This window comes from Candoia aspera, chromosome 3, assembly GCF_035149785.1.
Source record: "Candoia aspera isolate rCanAsp1 chromosome 3, rCanAsp1.hap2, whole genome shotgun sequence".
Classification (NCBI taxonomy): domain Eukaryota; kingdom Metazoa; phylum Chordata; class Lepidosauria; order Squamata; family Boidae; genus Candoia; species Candoia aspera.
In genome coordinates this window covers 50,203,384-50,221,752 of record NC_086155.1, presented here as the reverse complement: position 1 = coordinate 50,221,752, position 18,369 = coordinate 50,203,384, and the positions used below count along the sequence as shown (strand labels likewise).

At 41.0% G+C, this 18,369-nt stretch overlaps 1 protein-coding gene across 1 annotated transcript in view; it reads right to left on the bottom strand.

Annotated features, from left to right (window-relative positions):
• Nucleotides 1-18,369, bottom strand: part of GRM4 (glutamate metabotropic receptor 4) — a 315,173-nt gene that overhangs the window by 155,429 nt on the left and 141,375 nt on the right. The gene's annotated exons all lie outside the window — the stretch shown is intronic.

The window sequence follows — 18,369 nt, the reverse complement described above, 5'->3', positions numbered from 1 at the left end:
CTGGAAGAACTGATAAAAGCTACTTGCATTTCCAGTTTCTTCACCTTTCTGCCCAGGGCCTCATAGACTATGGCATTTGCTTCAAGGTCTTTTTCTGGCAGTGTCATTCATCCCCACATGAACTAGCGAGGAAGAGCTGGTTATCAGTGGATTTGTACGCCCATGGCAACCTATCTGTCATATTCTGGATGAGCGCACCTGGAAGAAACAACCCCACCAGGCAACATCATGTCAGGTCTGCACACTGCAGCCTCAGTTCCTCTCAGCAGAGAATCACCCACCACCACAATGTTACTCTTTTTCACCAAAGTTTCTTCAACCCATGGGACCCTGACATATTTCACACAGCTCCATGAAGCCAGGGTTGACTAGGCTTGCTTAAGCGGCTAGGATGTCTTTTATAGCAACAGCACCATCAGTACTGAGTGCTTCCTGGAACTCTTGCTTCTACTTTTCTTCCTCTTTGTGTTCTCTGGAGTTCACTTCCCTTCTCTGTCCCTCTTGAGAAGCTGCACCTCTCCTCTCCAAGAATGCATCACATTCTCTGGTATCTGTAGTACATAAACTGTCTCCTCAACTACTTTTTCCTTTTTCTGCAATACAGACACAGCAGGTATAGTTTGAGTTATGTTCAGGCAGGTAGATAAACTTGCACATACCAGGCACTCAAAGCTTCCTTCACTGTCAATGTTGTCTGGAGTTTCTTGGAGTCTCCCATACAAATGTCTCCCCACACCAAACTTCCCTGCCAAATGCCCTGGTTTGCTCAATCAGTGAATGAGTTCCTGCTTTGTCTCAGAACCATAGCCCAGTTCAGTTCAAGATTTGCCTGCATCTGAATCTCATGCACACTTTCAATATCTATGTGTGTTACTACTGTAAACTTTCTTTAGTTTGTATTCACTTTTGTCCACTTTCATATATGCTACTAAGTAACAGCTTGCTTAAAATGCTTGATCTGCTTCTTAAAAACAAGTTAGATTTTGTTAGGGTGACTAGATATAATAAATGAATAATCATTATTTGATCATGCTGTCCTACTCCATTATCCTAATGCTAGCTCAGGTTTGGGGTTAAATTTGTGGCCTACATATATATTTGAAAAAAAGGAATGTATTGAATTTAGGGGGATGAAGGATAAGGAAGTGAAAGGAGTTGGCCATGTGTGGTTGAGGGTAGGGAAACATATGCATACGAACACAAACATTATATCTAGATAATTTATGTCCTGCACTTGTGTCACAAAACAAAATTTGTTTTGCAGAGGCAAACAAATAAATGTACCATAAGGGTTTCATACAATCATCTGCAATCTAATGTCTTCTAAATGTTTTTCAGATGGTTACTACCAGCATTCTCATGCAACATGACAAAAGCTTGTAGATCCAAACCATCTGCAAGGTACTAGGTTGGGCATAACTTGTTTGAAGATGTGGGGCATTAATTCCCTGAAGTAAAAGAAAAAAAAACATTTAGGGGAAAATAGGCATACATATTTTATCCTGCCCATTCTAAAAGAGAATGCTTCTTCACATCACACATCTGACCCCTAATCTACCTTGCAGGGTAATTATGAAAGTTACAAACCAAAGTCTAATTTAGCTTGAGGCCAGATCTTGATGGCTGTTCCAGCATTCCAATCCAGTCCCCCAGATGAGATGACCAAGATGGCTGGAGTGATGGGACTTACTGCCTAATATATTTGAAAAGCACTAAGACAGTTTTACTCTAACCACTGTACTGCCCTGCATCTCCATCATGGCAGACCAGTAATGACCAAAAATGTGAATAAGCAGAGGGACTAGGAATTCAAACCACAATAATCAGCAATTCCTAAACTATTATTGATCTATTTTGCCTCACGCCACTGATGTTGTTAGATTTGTTTCATACCCACTCAGCTATGCAGGTAGGAAAGGAAATATTTTTAGTAATGTTTCTAACATCACAACCTAGTAGCCTTTCAGTCACAACAATGCTTTTAAGACAGAAAGAGGACATGAGGGAGGAAACATTCTCTGTCTCTCTCACACTGTAGTGACAGTTGGGGCCAGGTAGGAAGATGGCTATTCTAATTAGTTTCTTTTATTTTGCCATTTGAAAAACCCAAGACAATTACATGAGCGCCTAATCAGTGGATCTTATCTGATAAACCCTTCAAATTCAAGTAATCAGAACTAATGGAAATACCATATCTGAATTCTGTTAGCTTATCCAGAACAACTTTGTCACTGCAAAACTAACAAGGCTAAGAAGATGAAGCTGTTGACAGTTTTTCTACAGTTCTAAAAATTGTGTACAAGACTAATTAGAAAAGGTTTCCCACCACACACTTTCTTCACTACAGTTTTGCTACTCCTTCTCCTTCACCTTACATCTCCAAAAAACTTACTTCTTTGGTAACAACTCCTCTTGAGCAATTTTTGTTTTCCAGTAACTGAATTGTAATTATCAGTTATTTTCATTCTATTACTCCCAGAAGAAATCCAATCATGAAATAATCCACTGTATTTAAGCAAACATTTAATTTCAGAACTTTGCCTGTGGAGGAGTCTAACTAGCTGGATGACTTTTAAAGTTCCATGCTTAGCTCCACATTTCTATCCATAAAATTGGTTAATTATTTAATACCAGGTGAGTCAGATCTTGCATAACAGAGTGCCAAAAATTAGCAGGATCAGAATCCCTGTATAGTGGCTTCAACAAGTTGACATACTTTGATTATAAGTCACATAACTTCAGGAAGGAATAAAATCATGGCAACCTTAATATATTAAAAAAAAATCCTCAAAATAGAATTGCCAACTTTTAGAATTATATTAAGGACTCCTATATGCTCACTTGAGGGAATGATATTAAAGGCAAAACTGAAATACTTCGGCCACATAATGAGAAGACAGGACACCCTGGAGAAGATGCTGATGCTAGGGAGAGTGGAGGGCAAAAGGAAGAGGGGCCGACCAAGGGCAAGGTGGATGGATGATATTCTAGAGGTGACAGACTCGTCCCTGGGGGAGCTGGGGGTGTTGACGACCGACAGGAAGCTCTGGCGTGGGCTGGTCCATGAAGTCACGAAGAGTCAGAAGCGACTGAACGAATAAACAACAAATACCCTTAACAACAGCCTTGCTTGCAGTACATTAGTAGCTGAGATTTTTATCATGTAAGATGATAAGATGATAAACTTTCACCTGCTACAAAGCTCTCCCTGCTCCACAAAATTTTTTTAAAAGATCAGTACAGAATAATTATTGGCCACAAGGTTCCCAAATACTCAGATTTTGAACTGCTTAGGTGGGCCATTTTTCCACTTTTTTTTCCCAGCAATCTAGATAGAAATCACTGGATTTCTGATAGGGACCCTGATGTCTTCTACAAGCCCACAAACAGGGCATAACAACACTTCACCCCACAATGTCGTTACCTATCTTCAAGCAGGTTCCTGGGCCTCTTATCTCTCCCAGGACTTCTCAGGTACCATGTACTCTCAAGACTGCATCTGGACCCCTATAACAAAATAATCCTTGCCAAACCTAAGTCCTTTTAGAACAACAGATAATACTATTATTTATATCTAGTTTTTTTAACATCTCCTCCATTCTAGTCTGTTATTATCTTTTCCTCATAATCTTAATATTTCCATTTGTCCAGTTTCCAGTTCCCAGTGCATCAGGAAAAAAACTTTCAAGATTCTTCATGATTGATTTGAGCAGTGCCTGTTCAAGGTTATATGGAATCCCCAGGCCATATTGGTTGATGGCACCCCAATGTGAATATTTTCATTTTTACAATGATTTAGAAGAAGGTGTGATGTTGGCACCCCTAGGTTTTGACACCTAAGCCACTGTTTACTCAGCCTTAGCCTAAAGCCAACCCTGGATGTAATCAATCTAGCAGCTCTTTGGGTGCATCTTGAAAATTTCTATTTAATCTTGGTAGTATTATGATCCTTGTTTATTCCAGGATTAGTAACGCTACACTTAATGCTACATGGAAGACATTAGGTTGCAAGTATAATTTTGATCCTTTTACACATGAAAAGCTTACATTTTGAGATACCCTTGGAATAGCTAGTAAATTCTTTCTCTGAATAAACTGGGCTTCTCATAATATTATTTACCTTGGACTATTTTATTTCTGATGAAGCCAAAGCTGCATTTTTAAGATCTATAAACTTAAATTTCAGATTCCACATTTGTTAAAGATCTTAGGAGAATTAATTCTTGCTCTTAAGGCAATAACCTACTTTATAAGAAGCTGAAAACGTAGATGAAATAGGTATTGTTTATTTGCATGACCTTTGGAAAAATGGGCTTGAATATCCTTTTTTTCTTTTTGTAAAACAGTAGAAGGTTGTTTTTAAAACATATGAAACTATTCTCTTTCAAGAATTAAAATGTGGCTAATAGTTTCATATCAAATAATGGGCATCTCATACTGGCATCTCAGAGTTGGTGACCAGGAAATCTCCAAGACTGTAGACTAATTACTACTTATCAAGGATGCATATGTTTTTCTTGGCTGTATCCCTAGTATTTGGTATTTATCAAGACATCAAGAAATGTGGCCTTTTCAGGCATAAGTAGGTGGGAAGTGGCCAAAAGAATTACTATGCAATATTGGAAGACAAATCTACACCAGCAATGTAGCAGTGGACTGTAGCAGTGGATTGCTGATAAGGGCAATTTGTCAACATTTGAATTAGTAATTTTTTAACAGAAGGATAAGGAAAAGGATTTTCAAGTAATTTGGTGAATGCTGGGGAGAGATGTTTTGTTTATGATATCAATTTCCAGACATTTTCTATTTTTTCCCTTTCTCCCTTTCTTTTTTAAAATGTAATCACTAAAAGAGAAGGGGAAATCTGTTTAATATAACAATTTTTTAAAAAAATATTGTCTGGCAGTTTAAACTATGACTTTTCTCCTTGGTTACAACAGTCTATCATTTGGCTGTGTCTCCAATGGGTACTAGTCAGGGGCTGTTTTGCATTGCCAATGGTTGTGTGTTCTCTGCTTTCACACCTGCTTCAGTGCATTGGGTTTGGCAGTTTATGAAGGATGCCAAGCAAACCTGCTTTCATTTGGATTCCTAGTTGTGTGTGTGCGTGTGTGCATGTACATATTACATATTCAGATGGGTTAAATGTACTCCCCTAAAAGGGAGGGGAAAAGATAACACTAATAATGCTTGGGAATAGCATTTTTGCATAAAATAATCCACTCTGGAAAGATTAAGGAAGATAGTGATGCATACACTGGTGATACAGATTACAAAAGATGTGGATTATGAATGAATTCTCTACTACTACCAACTCTGCTAACTCATGAGATGATCCCAGAGCAGCTCAAATATTATAATTCTTCCAAATTAGGTTTGCAATCTCTTAAATAAATGTTTTCTAGGACATAACAGATCTTTTTGTACAAATGTTGATGCCTCTGTGGGTCCCACATCTATCTATTACAGAGGCAGGCTTGATGCCTTGTTGTTTTTATTGGATCTGGGGGTAAAATCAAATGAGGACAGAGAGTCCAGGAACTGGCCATAGTAAAAACAAACATGTGTTTTCATCTAAGTGGATAGAAATAGCTTCACCCTTTATTTTGCTCACAAAAGCAGGAAGAAAAAGAGCCAGAGTCTTTTGTTCTGCTTAATGGCAGCTTTGCTCCACATGTGCACCTGCAATTTTTTCTTATAGGTTCCTGAGAAATGGTGACTTAGTTGAATCTTCTCCACACATGTGCTCCATTTATACGTGCAGCAAAATGAATAAAATGTGTGGTCATCATCTATGGCAGCTTATCAATTACTATTCAAGTTATTTCCGCCCAAAACTCAGACCATTAGGAATAGTATAACAATGGGAGATGTCCTGAGAAATGCCATCAGTGTGAGAGTAGCCTTTAATAACATTTTTCCCTAGGCTTTAAATAGCCTTTGCTGGATTGCAAACAGCTTGGCACAGCAGGACTCTTGGGATTTTCTTCTGTTATGGTGGGGTTAATATATGTTGTCAAACATAGGTCAGGGTTTAATCTCCAGCATTAAGGGCTCTGTGGGAGCTGCTGAGGCTCAGAGAAGCACAGTAGTAAAATGCCCTCTTGATTGCAGGTAGATAATAAGCTCTTGCTGTTGCCAGCATCAATCAGGGACCAGTTTGCCTGGCACTCCCTACTGAGCTGATTGCTGCAAATGCTTGAGAATCAAACAACCTGCAAAGATATCTCACCAGGCAAGCCTTACTCAGAAAGAGAGCACCAGTTTCTTCCAAGAGGATGCCTCTTTTTCCTCTCTTTCCAAATGCTTGAGGGCTGTTCTTGCCTTTTTTTCCCATGCATAATTCCTTAATCATACTCTGCAAATATTTAATGTGATTTATAGTCCAAGACTTGGCTCACATTCTTGAGATATCTGGTTTACATGCCTTTTTCTGTTTTCCATTTCTGGAGCAGTTATTTTGGTTTTCATTATGATTCATGGGAATCCATTGATATATCATATGTGAGTATTATTGCTTGGATTTCTTGTGTATGAATGTGTAATTGTCATTAAGATAATAGAAAAAATAGGTAGAATTATGATTGATTGAGGATGGATGGATTGATAGATAATAGAAGAGAATAGATGTAGTTCAGGGTTGAACTATGGAGTCCTAGGTGCTCTCTAAGCTTGGTAGTTTACTTGCAGACGTTTCATTACCTGAGTAGGTAACATTATCAGTGCTATCAACAGATAGACAATAGAAGAGAATATATGCAGCTCACAGTTGTGCTAGTGAGTGTGGGGTTTGCTCCCTTTTTATATACAGTAGCTTGCCCTGCCAGTGTTGGTGGGGTGTGGTTTTCTCCTTGGTAGTTCCTTGATTAGGGTATTGTTTTCTGCTTGAAACAATACCCTAAACAAGGATTTTTAAAAACAATATCACTGGCACTGATGATATTACCTAGTCAGGTAATGAAACATCTCAGAGAGCACCAAGGACTCCACAGATAGGCAGTACTGATGTGAAAAATAGACCAATGTAGTCATGTTTGATAATGTAAATGGTTCCATTTTATATATAAATGTCAAAACAAAAAGTTGACTTTTTGCAACTTGATAAAATGTTTGCTAAAGATCAGACAATAGTGGTCTGTTGGGAGAAATGAATGTTTGTAGAAAGAAATGAAAATCGCTATGTAAGAGAAACTTCTTCTGCCTAATCTGTTATATGGCAGTAAGAGTTAGATATGTCAGAAGGAACAAAAGTAATAAGAATGGCTTATTTAAGATGTGTGCATGGTAAAACAAAAAAACATAGGGCACTAAATTATGTGGATTGTATACAAAAGTGAGTTACCAGTGCGAAATAAATACATTGAGGTAGTTCAGTCATATAAAAAGAATCAAACTACAAAACAAATATATAAAGGAAGAGCAAATAGGTTGAGAAGCACAGGAAGGCATGCATGCATGCATGCATGCATATATATATATATATATATGAATGAATGAATGATAAAGTTGATGAGATCCTCAAAAATAACTTAAAAGAACAAAAGGATGTTTTCAAAGAAAAGAAAATTATGGAGAAGTATAGTGAATGGTACTGAATTAAATTAGATTCAGTAAGTTGTTCTTATCTGTTCTATTTCCTACTTTTTTTTTTCTTTGCTTACTACTACTAACTCTTTTTCTGCATTTTATTTAATGCCCCTTACCCTGAAAGGGAACGGTGTGATGTGTGTGTGTGTGTGTGTTGGGGAGAAACCTTCCAGGTATGAAATCTTCAGAAAGTACTAAACTTTTCTGTGTTTCTTTTCAAAATTAAAATCTTTTTTGTTTTATTGTAGCTCTGCTACATTTTTAGGGTTTGATGCTAGAAATATTGATTTATAATAAGTATATGAGGACATATACCTACAAGCATATTGTTCCATCATGAAAGGGAACCAATGAAAGGAGGAAGTTCTGCAGCAGCAACTGATATAACTGGAGTTCAGAGAAGGACTATATTATGAGATAATTGTTCTCCATTGCTTTCTAGAGCTGTCCCAGCATCTCCCATCTTACCATCAAAAGAGCATAAAGAGAGCAGTATCCCAATTTCATAGAGCATCCGAGGCTAACAGAGACTTCATTTTTTGACCATTTTACTTGCCTTTACTTATTATTTATGCTGAACTAACCAAATGTATGTATAAATAACAGTGATAATGAAAAAATATAACTTCAAACTTCCTCATCATCATCACCATCATAGTCATCAGAGAAAAGGAAAAGAAGTGGGGAGGGGGGAGAGACTGGGCAAATCACGCTAGAAACAGAACAACTTCAAAATTTTGACCATATTGCTCAAAAGCCTTCTTTGTTCCTTTGTAAACAAAGCACACAAAGAAAACCACACTCTAATTCAAACACTGAAAACACCTATCATCAATCCATTACTGCAAATCAAGTATAGATTTCTCTTTCCAGTGTTAAATGATAACTCTTTTCCCAGTTCCCATGCCTGAAAGGTATCCTGGTAAATTCTAAATACTGGGGGGTATAGCCTAGACGAACATATGCATGTTTCATTCAAAGTGGGTGATCAAAGTCATATTAACAACTCCATAGTTTTTTGTTTGTTTGTTTTTGTTAGACAGTAATTAACAAACTTTATCAAGTACTTGAATAGCATAAATCCACAATCTGTAGCGGGGGGGGCGGGATTGCTAAAATGTAAAAAAAAAAAGTAGAGAGAAACAGATAACAAACACCTTCATATTTGCCACATATCAAAAATATCAGCTTTGGTTTATTACATTTAAGATAATAGATAAGGTCTGCCCAAATGTAGTAGAATTATGGTTTCTGGTTCTGATGTTTCATTATTCTAACTTTATTTGTAACATTTTCTAGCATGGCAGTTAAAGAAGTCTTGTTAATCCACATCTCAGTTATTAGACTATCTAAAGTTTTCCACATTGAGCAATTGTTATTTATATTAAGATTAAGTAAACATTAAGTGCCTTATTTTTAAGTTTAAGATTCAGTGCAGTAACTCTAACTCTGAGAAGCAGTCAATTCTTTGTTTGGTAATGGGGACTGCCAGGGGAGATATGGTGAAATGAAGGTGAGTCTGCGAAAGTAGAGCCAACAACCACAGCAAAGACCAAGGAACCAACTTGGAATGACATGTTGGAAAGCACCAGGTGAGCCTGCCTTCAATCCTCAACAAAAGAACATTTTAATCATAACCTAAAGAATTTAAAGAATCTGAAATAAACAGCAAAAAACTAAATAAGATTTTGATCTTAGAAAGTTATAAATGGACTAAGGTTCCAGATAAAATTGGAATATTGAAACTTCTACAATAAGTTTTTGGAATTAATTATAAAGAACAAACAGCTTCTCATGAGAAGTAGATTTTGTTTTGGTTTTTACAAGACATAATAAAGATAAGCAATTTCATTATTTGCAAAACTGGACACTAGAGGAGCCTAAAGTTTTTAGGTAGAGGAAAGATTTGCAAGCCTGTAAGATGCTGCAACACATTGTAACAATAAAAATACTGAAGGAGACTTTTGAAGAATGGAATCAGAAAATAGCCACAATATCAACAATGTCTGTAATTATGTCTGCTTCTATGAATAGATTATCTCCAAAAGATGTTATTGATGAAATGACAGATGTAGAACAAATTTTGTCTGACAAGATAGAGATGGTATCGAAAGTGGATTTACAACTGACAGGTCAAGAGAATGACTTAGAAAAAGATTTTCGCTGGATCTAAAAAAGAAACTGGCTGAGATTTTAAAATTTAAAAGGGAAATACAAATGATAAAGCAAAGAGAGACCTGGATAATTTTTTCCTATTGGATTTACAAAAGAGGCTTGTTAAAGCCTTGAAGAATTCTGTGCAATGGGACAAAGAAGAAATGAAGAGAAATCAAATCCTACAACAATATTTGAATGAACTAAAGATTAACACTGTTAGAAGTAAAAGGAAGAAATATAAAATTGGTTGGTTGGTTGGTTGGTTGGTTTATTTATTTATTATTCAAATTTAATTACTGCCCATCTCCCCCAGAAGAGGGACTCTGGGATGTTTACAATAAAATCAAACTACAACCATAAACATTAAAATCTCATAAAAATCAAACGCATTACAATTATAAAATACAATAAATAAATATAAAATCCAAGAGGCTATAAAATTCCAAGCTGGTGGGAGGGACTCTAGGGTGTGAGCCACCCCCAAGAATGGTTACCCCCTTTCCCACCCCAGGCGAGACGGCAGAACCAAGTCTTCAGGTGTACCAAGTCTTCGGGCATAACTTGTTAATGGTTTTCCTACTAACAGATTAAGGTGCTATTGTATCTAATCATTTTGGCCGGGTGCAGAGGTTGAATTCAACTGCCCCCTTTTCGAATGTTAATTATTGCACCTGGGGGGAGGAACCTGCCCGGACTTGTTTCAGTTCCTCTTTCCCTTGTCTGCTGGCATGTAGCAAGCTAGGTTGCTCTCAATGAGAGCTAAGTCCTTTAAATATGTTTTGCTTTTGTTTTGCTTTCTGTAAATAAATTATTTTTATAGATATGCCTGGTGTGTGTGACTTTTCTGATCTCTCCTGGGCCAAAGGCTTTCCCAGCAATCTGCCAACAGGTTATGGGCCCAGTAAACAGCCCAGTAAAGCCAGAGAGAAAAGAGAGATCAGCTCCACACCTCATGCACAATTTAAAGGCAGGTAGCAAAGACCTGTGAAGATTTTCTTTGGAGCTGCCTGGAGATTTTCCAGTAACTGCCAGTCTACAGGACAAAGAAGCCAGCTGAGGTGACTTGCAAAAGAAGGAAGAAGCCATGGCTACCTCCCAGCCCTCAGCGATGCCTCTGGAGTGCCTATCAGAGACCAACTATTTGAATTGGGCCCTGAAGATGGAGATGTATCTTCGCAGAGAGAATCTTTGGCTGCCAGTTGGTGAGCAAAACCCCCCAAATCCCAGTGCTGAATGGCTGAGACAGGATGAGCGGGATAGAGCCACCATTATCCTGGGAGTTGAGGACAATCAGCTAGTCCACGTGCGAGGCATGCAGTCTGCAAAGCAACTTTGGGACGCTTTGAGAGACTTATATGTAAAGGCAACAGCAGGGAGTAAAGTTACTCTGACGAAAAAGCTGTACAGAGCCTACCTTGCAGAAGGAGATAGCCTTCCTGAGCACCTGCATTATATTCAGCAGCTGTTTGTTGAGTTGCAGGAGAGAGGAATGGAATTTAAACCTCTCACAAAATCCTATATTCTCCTGTCCTCACTGAATGAAACGTGGGACACGCTGATTTGTACCCTGGAGGCTATGCCTGAAGCAGACCTCACGCCATTGTATGTTACACAGTGCTTACTCGCTGAATGGGGGAAGAGAGAGGAAAGATCCCCCTGCCATCTCTTCTGGAAAGCTGCAATACCAGAAAACAAGGGGAAAGAAGGGAAAGGAACCTGAGGCCACAGCGCTAGCCAGCCAGCGATGCTTCACTTGTGGTTCAGCTGGACATTTGCAAAAAGACTGTGCCATGAGACCCAAGAGTAGAAAGACAGAACAAGAACACAAGGGCAACACAGAAGAAGGCTCTTCAGACAACCCAAATTGCACAGGTTGCTGAGAAGGGAATTTTTTCTGATGTATGGGTGTTAGATTCTGGGGCCAGTTGTCATTTATGTAATTGTAAAAGCTCTTTTGTGTCACTGTCTAAAACAGAAAGACAAAGTGTATCTTTGGCTGATGGGTCTGTGACCAAAATTATGGGACAAGGTGACTTGTATTTATCCTGCTTGGGAGAAACTGTAAAAGGTGTGTTGTATGTGCCAAATTTACAATCAAACCTTTTATCTGTGGCACAATTGGCTGCAACAGGGTATATCATAACATTTAAGAAAAATGGTTGTGAGATACGAAAAAATGAGAAATTGTGTGCTACTGGTATGTTAAAAGACTCCTTGTACATTGTGCAAAATGCAAGGAAGCCAAGCTGCAAGGCTGCAGTTGGCAACACTCCATATCATGACCAATGTGTACACCTGATGCACAGGAGATTTGGTCATGCTAATTTCAAGTATATAGCACAAATGCCACAGCTGTGTGCTGACCTAAAGATAAAACCCTGTGACAAATACTTAGACTGTGTAGTTTGCAAGGAATGCAAAACAGTAAAAGCTCCTGTGAGTAAGCACAGTGACAGAGTTACAACTAGACCTTTGGAAATTGTACACTCTGACATTATTGGTCCTTTTGCTCCAAGTCTTGGACAAGCAAGGTATGCAATGACAATCATTGATGATTTCTCAAGATACACATTTATCTACATCTTAAAAATAAAGATGAGGCATTTGAGAAATTTGAAAGTTTTGTGACATGGGCAAATGGAAAATTCCCTAGGCCTGTATCTGCACTCCAATGTGATAGAGGAGGAGAATACCTTTCTCACAAATTCAGAAGGTTCCTAGTGGAAAAGGGGATAGAACAAATTCTTTCTAACCCTTACACCCCTCAGCAAAATGGTGTTGCTGAAAGAAAGGGCAGAACCTTGCAAAATGAGATGGAATGCATGCTAAAAGATTCACATTTATCTTTTAAGTATTGGGGAGAGGCCATATCTACTGCTTGTTATGTACAAAACAGATTGTATAACTCTGTGATTCAGGACACTCCATTCCATTTGTTTTATGGTGTGAAACCAAAGGTAAACCATCTTAGAGTGTTTGGTAGCACTGCATGGGTTCACATTCCAAAACAACAGAGAAGGAAAGGAGGCCCCACAACAAAGAAAGCCATCTTTGTTGGCTATGAACAAAGCCAGAGGAGCTACAGGTTCATAATGGGAGAGAAATTAATAATTAGCAAAAGCGCTTCTTTTGCTGAACAAAACTGGGGGACATTAAATTCTAGCTCTCCAGTTGATCTGACCACCACAAGAGAACAGCAAGGACTTGCTGATGGTGATCTTTTGCCTGATGAGGACATTAAACCAGAAAAGCAAACTGAAGATCTGACTGATGAGACAGATGCTTCTCAGGAAAGTGATAGGAGTCAAAATTTAAGCCCTGTATTACCTCGCAGGTCTCAGAGAAGTAATAAAGGCATTCCTCCATCACGTTTTCAGGCTGAAACAGTAAAGGCTTTTCACATATTCACAGAACCTGAGTCTTTAGAACAAGTGAATGCTTTACCACCTGAGATTGCACAAAATTGGCATTCTGCTATGCAACAGGAATTAGCATCCTTGAAAGAAAATAAAACATGGAAACTGGTAAATCTACCTCCCAATGAACACTGTCTGGGTTGTAGGTGGGTTTTCAAACTGAAAAGGGATGCTGATGGCAAAATCCAAAAATATAAAGCAAGGTTGGTTGCAAAAGGGTTCACTCAAAGGAAAGATTTAGACTTTGACAAGACTTTTGCACCAGTTACTAAAGGTGAATCAGTTAGATTACTGTTAAAAGTTGCTGCACTGAAAGGAATGTCAGTTCACCACTATGACATTCAAACTGCATTTCTCTATGGTGATTTAGACCACAGATTATACATGCAGCAACCCCCTGGCTATGAAAAAGGGGAGAATCTAGTCTGTGAACTGCAGAAGTCAATCTATGGGTTAAAACAAGCTGCTAGATCCTGGAACCAAAAAGTAGATGAAAAACTGCAGAGTTTTGGTTTTGAAAAAGGAAAAGCAGATCCCTGTGTATATATGAAGAAGGACAAACAAGGCTGTATGTATCTGTGCATTTATGTTGATGATTTGCTGCTGTCCACATCAACAGAAAAACAAAGGCTTGATTTTGAAGCCTGCATGAAAAGCCATTTCATATTAAAAAGCCTTGGAGTTGTGACCAATTACCTAGGTTTGGAAGTACACAGGGAGAAGGATGGTAGCTTTCTGTTAAACCAACGTAGTAAAATTCAAAAGCTCCTAGAGGATTTTAATATGCAAGACTGTAAACCAGTCTCTACTCCGATGATAATAGATTTTCAGAAAGATATAGGAGAAACTCAATTAACTGAGGCAGAGAAATATAGATCTGCAATTGGAAGTTTACTGTACATTGCAAATCATTCTCGCCCAGATATCTCAAATTCTGTGGCCATTTTAAGTAGACAGGTAGAGAAGCCTACATCTACTGGAAAAGCAGCATTGAAGAGGTTAATGAGGTATTTGCAAGGAACAAAGAATTATTGCTTGAAGCTAAATGCCTCTGGAACCGAGAAATTGCAGGCTTTTGCCGATTCTGACTGGGGAGCAGATGTCAGTGACAGAAAATCCACTTCTGGGATTTTAATTCAATTTGCTGGATCTAGCTTAGGCTGGCATTCTAGAAAACAAACACTTGTTGCTCTTTCCACTGCAGAAGCAGAGTTTTATTCTCTAACACAAACCTGTAATGAGGTTACATGGTTTAAACATTTGTTAAAAGACATAGGCATGGAAGTGAACCAGCCTATAACTGTTTATGAGGATAATCAAGCTTGCATTGCTATGGCAAAATCTGAAGCCTGCAGAAATAGAACAAAACATATCGATATTGGATATCAATATATCAAAGATATGATAAGCAAAGGAAAAATAATGTTAAAATATTGTGAATCAAAAGACATGATTGCTGATATTTTAACCAAATCTCTTCCTGTACCAAGACACAAAGAGTTGACAAAGCAGATTGGTTTGCATCTTAATCTGTAGTATAAAAAGGAGAGTGTTAATGGTTTTCCTACTAACAGATTAAGATGCTATTGTATCTAATCATTTTGGTCGGGTGCAGAGGTTGAATTCAACTGCCCCCTTTTCGAATGTTAATTATTGCACCTGGGGGGAGGAACCTGCCCAAACTTGTTTCAGTTCCTCTTTCCCTTGTCTGCCGGCATGTAGCAAGCTAGGTTGCTCTCAATGAGAGCTAAGTCCTTTAAATATGTTTTGCTTTTGTTTTGCTTTCTGTAAATAAATTATTTTTATAGATATGCCTGGTGTGTGTGACTTTTCTGATCTCTCCTGGGCCAAAGGCTTTCCCAGCAATCTGCCAACATAACTGACGCACAACCCGAAGTTATGCAAAGGCCCTCCTGGCCACTACTGTCACCTGCTCTTCAGGCAGGAGTTGTGAGTTCAGGAGAACCCCCAAATTACGCACTGAGTCTGTCTGGGGCAGTGCCACCCCATCCAGAACTAAAGATGACACTTTCCCAGAAGCTGAGGAGCCATCAATCCACAGCCACTCTGTCTCACCAGGGTTCAGCTGAAGCCTGTTGTTCCCCATCCAGACCCCCACAGCCCCCAGGTACTGAGAAAGGGCAGTCACTGCATCACTTACCTCACCCAGAATGGAGATGTATAATTGGGTATCATCAGCATACTGATGATACCTCATCCCATGGTGACGGATGATCTCACCCAGCGGTTTCATGTAGATGTTAAATAAGAGAGGAGAGAGAACCGAACCCTGTGGCGCCCCACAATGGAGGGGTCAAGGGTCAGATCTCTGACTCCCTATCACCACCGATTAGGATTGGCCCTGGAGGAAGGAGGGGAACCAGCACAGAACTACGCTGCCCACCCCCAACTCTCTGAGCCATCCCAAAAGGATACCAAGGTCGATGGTATCGAAAACTGCTGAGAGGTCAAGGAGAGCAAGGATGGATGCACTGCCTCCATCCCGCTCCCACCAGGGATCATCCATAAGTGCAACCAATGAAGTTTCTGTCCCATATCCTGGCCTGAAACCTGACTGGAAGGGGTCCAGAAATCCATTTCATCCAGAATCCTCTGGAGTTGCAATGCCACCACCTTCTCAACCACCTTCCCCAAAAAGGGGAGGTGGGAGACTGGACAAAAATTGTCCAGCACAGTTGGGTCCAGTGATGGCTTCTTGAGGAGGGGGTGCACCAGTGCCTCCTTAAAGGCAGCCAGGAACATCCCCTCACTCAAGGATGTTTTTACCATCACTTGGACCCAACCACATGTCACCTCTCGGGCTGCCTTCACCAGCCAGGAGGGGCATGGATCTAAATGACAGGTGGTGGCATCCACAATCTGGAGGATCCTGTCCACTTCCTCGGGTCCAACAGGATCAAACTGCTCCCAGATAACAAGGCTAAAACATTCCCTCAGCATCTCCTCAGACCCTGCTTCACACGTGGAGTCCAGCTTGGAACGGATCTGAGCAATTTTATCCTGCAGATGCTCAGAAAACTCTTCCGCATGGCCCTGTAAGTGGTTCACTGGGCCCACCTTCCCCAAAAGGGTATGTGTGATCTTAAACAGGGCTGTTGGATGGCAATCTGCGGATGCAATAAGAGCAGAGAAATACTGCCGTTCACAAGGTAGGTCTTAATCGCGACTCTAGCTCGTGTTCAATCAGATTCAGTCTTTGTCTTCCTCCAGCAGCACTCTAGGCATCTCTTAAGCCTCTTCGGAACCCTCAGCTCCTCTGTGAACCACAGGGAGTGTCAGGTTGGATGAGGCAAGAGCGGCCACACAGGGGCAATCCTGTCCAAGGCCTCAGCCACCTCCCTATTCCAGGCAGCAGCCAGGGCCTCTGCTGGACCGTGCAGCAGATCCTCGGGTACAACCCCCAGCTCCTTCTGAAACCTCACTGGGTCCATCAGTTGCCAGGGGCAGACCAATCGAATGGGTCCTGCCTCCCTGTGGAGGGGGGTGGCATAGGAGAATCTTCGGGCCACCAGGGAGTGATCTGACCATGACATTAGGGACAGATGCAGCTCTCCCCTCAGATTACATTGCCACTGCTCTGACAAGAAAACCAAGTCCGGAGTGAGACCACTGTCTCGATTCAGGTCCCGGATAATCTGGGACAGGCCCATGGCTGCCATGGTAGCCATGAACTCCTGGGCTGCCTCCAAGGCATGCCCCAGGGAAGGCAGGTTGAAATCCCCCAGAACCATAAGTCTGCGGAACTCAACTGCCAACCCTGAGACGACCTCCAGCAGCTCAGGCAGGGAGGCTGGTGCAGTAGCAGCACTCCCAACTGTTCTTGGGAACCCAACTTGAAGAACAGGTTCTCATACCCAGCCACTTGTAGAGCGAGGCCCCTGAAGGCCACCAGAGACTCTCAGATGACAACTGCCACCCTCCTCCCCTGCCCTGGGGTCTCAGCTGGTGCCACACCTGGAACCCAGCTGGGCAAATTTCTGAAAGGGCTACCCCTCTTCTGGGCCCAGCCAGTCTTGGTGATACACACCAGGTCTGCCCTCTCCTCTGCGATCAAGTCGCATATGAGGGGGGCCTTGTTAACTGACCTGGCATTAAGAAGCAGCAGCCGGAGACCAAGGCCCTCAAGGATCTGCTGTCCAGGGCCTGGGTCTGAACCCGGAGGGCCGGAACACACCACCAGTAGCAAACACTGGGGGCTTCTTCCCCGAAGATGGCCCGCCTTCCAGTTCCCATCATAACACCCGACCCATCACCACCTCAATGGTACACCCTGCCCTATAGCCCCCAGAATTTCCAGGCCCAGTTGCCTCCACTCCCAGACCTCCAGAAACCCTAGATGGAAATAAGGGTCTCCTCCTCCACTCACACATCTCCAAAACTCAATCAACTGCTGGCCTGCTCATGCTCTCGGCACTGCGGGAGTCTAGCCAATGCCCCCCACAGTCTCCCTGTGCCCTCCCTTAGCCTCTCTCACTGGTCGATGGAGAGGCACCCATCCATTCCTACCTCCCCCATCTCTCAAACAGGGGGTAAGCACTCTCACACACAACCACACAACTCTGGACTCCCCCTGAGTCTCTCACACTCGGAGGGGAGTACCACACACACACTGGAGGGACCCTCTTAACTGCCTGCCGTCTCTGGGCAGGTTGGGGGATGACCCATACCCACACTCTGGTCTACTTCCCACCCATCACCACCGGCGCCTACACCCCAATGCTCGTTGTGCTTGTTACCCCACCTTGGGGGCTGGAAACCACCAACCAAACCCCCCTCAATCCCCCTTCCCTGTCTTCCCCATCTAAGGGGTTTCGGTAAGGGGCCTGGGCTCGTAAAGGCTCCCCTGCCTCCCCACCAAGATCTTTGTCCAGGAAGGCTCTGGCACCGGGGTCTAACATCCAAGAAGCTCATTGCCCCCTGCCATCAACTGCACTGAAATCAAATCCTACAACAATATTTGAATGAACTAAAGATTAACACTGTTAGAAGTAAAAGGAAGAAATATAAAGTTGGTTTATTTGATCAAGGTTAAAACAAGATATGTTGTTACTTCTGGCAACCCTTTACGGACTTTCTGCTGACACCAGGACTGAAAATATGATGTTTTATGGATTTGTTTATAGATAAGAGATGGGATATGGGATGACAAGATAAACGTTTGTAACCTTAGAGGGAGTGAAACGTCACT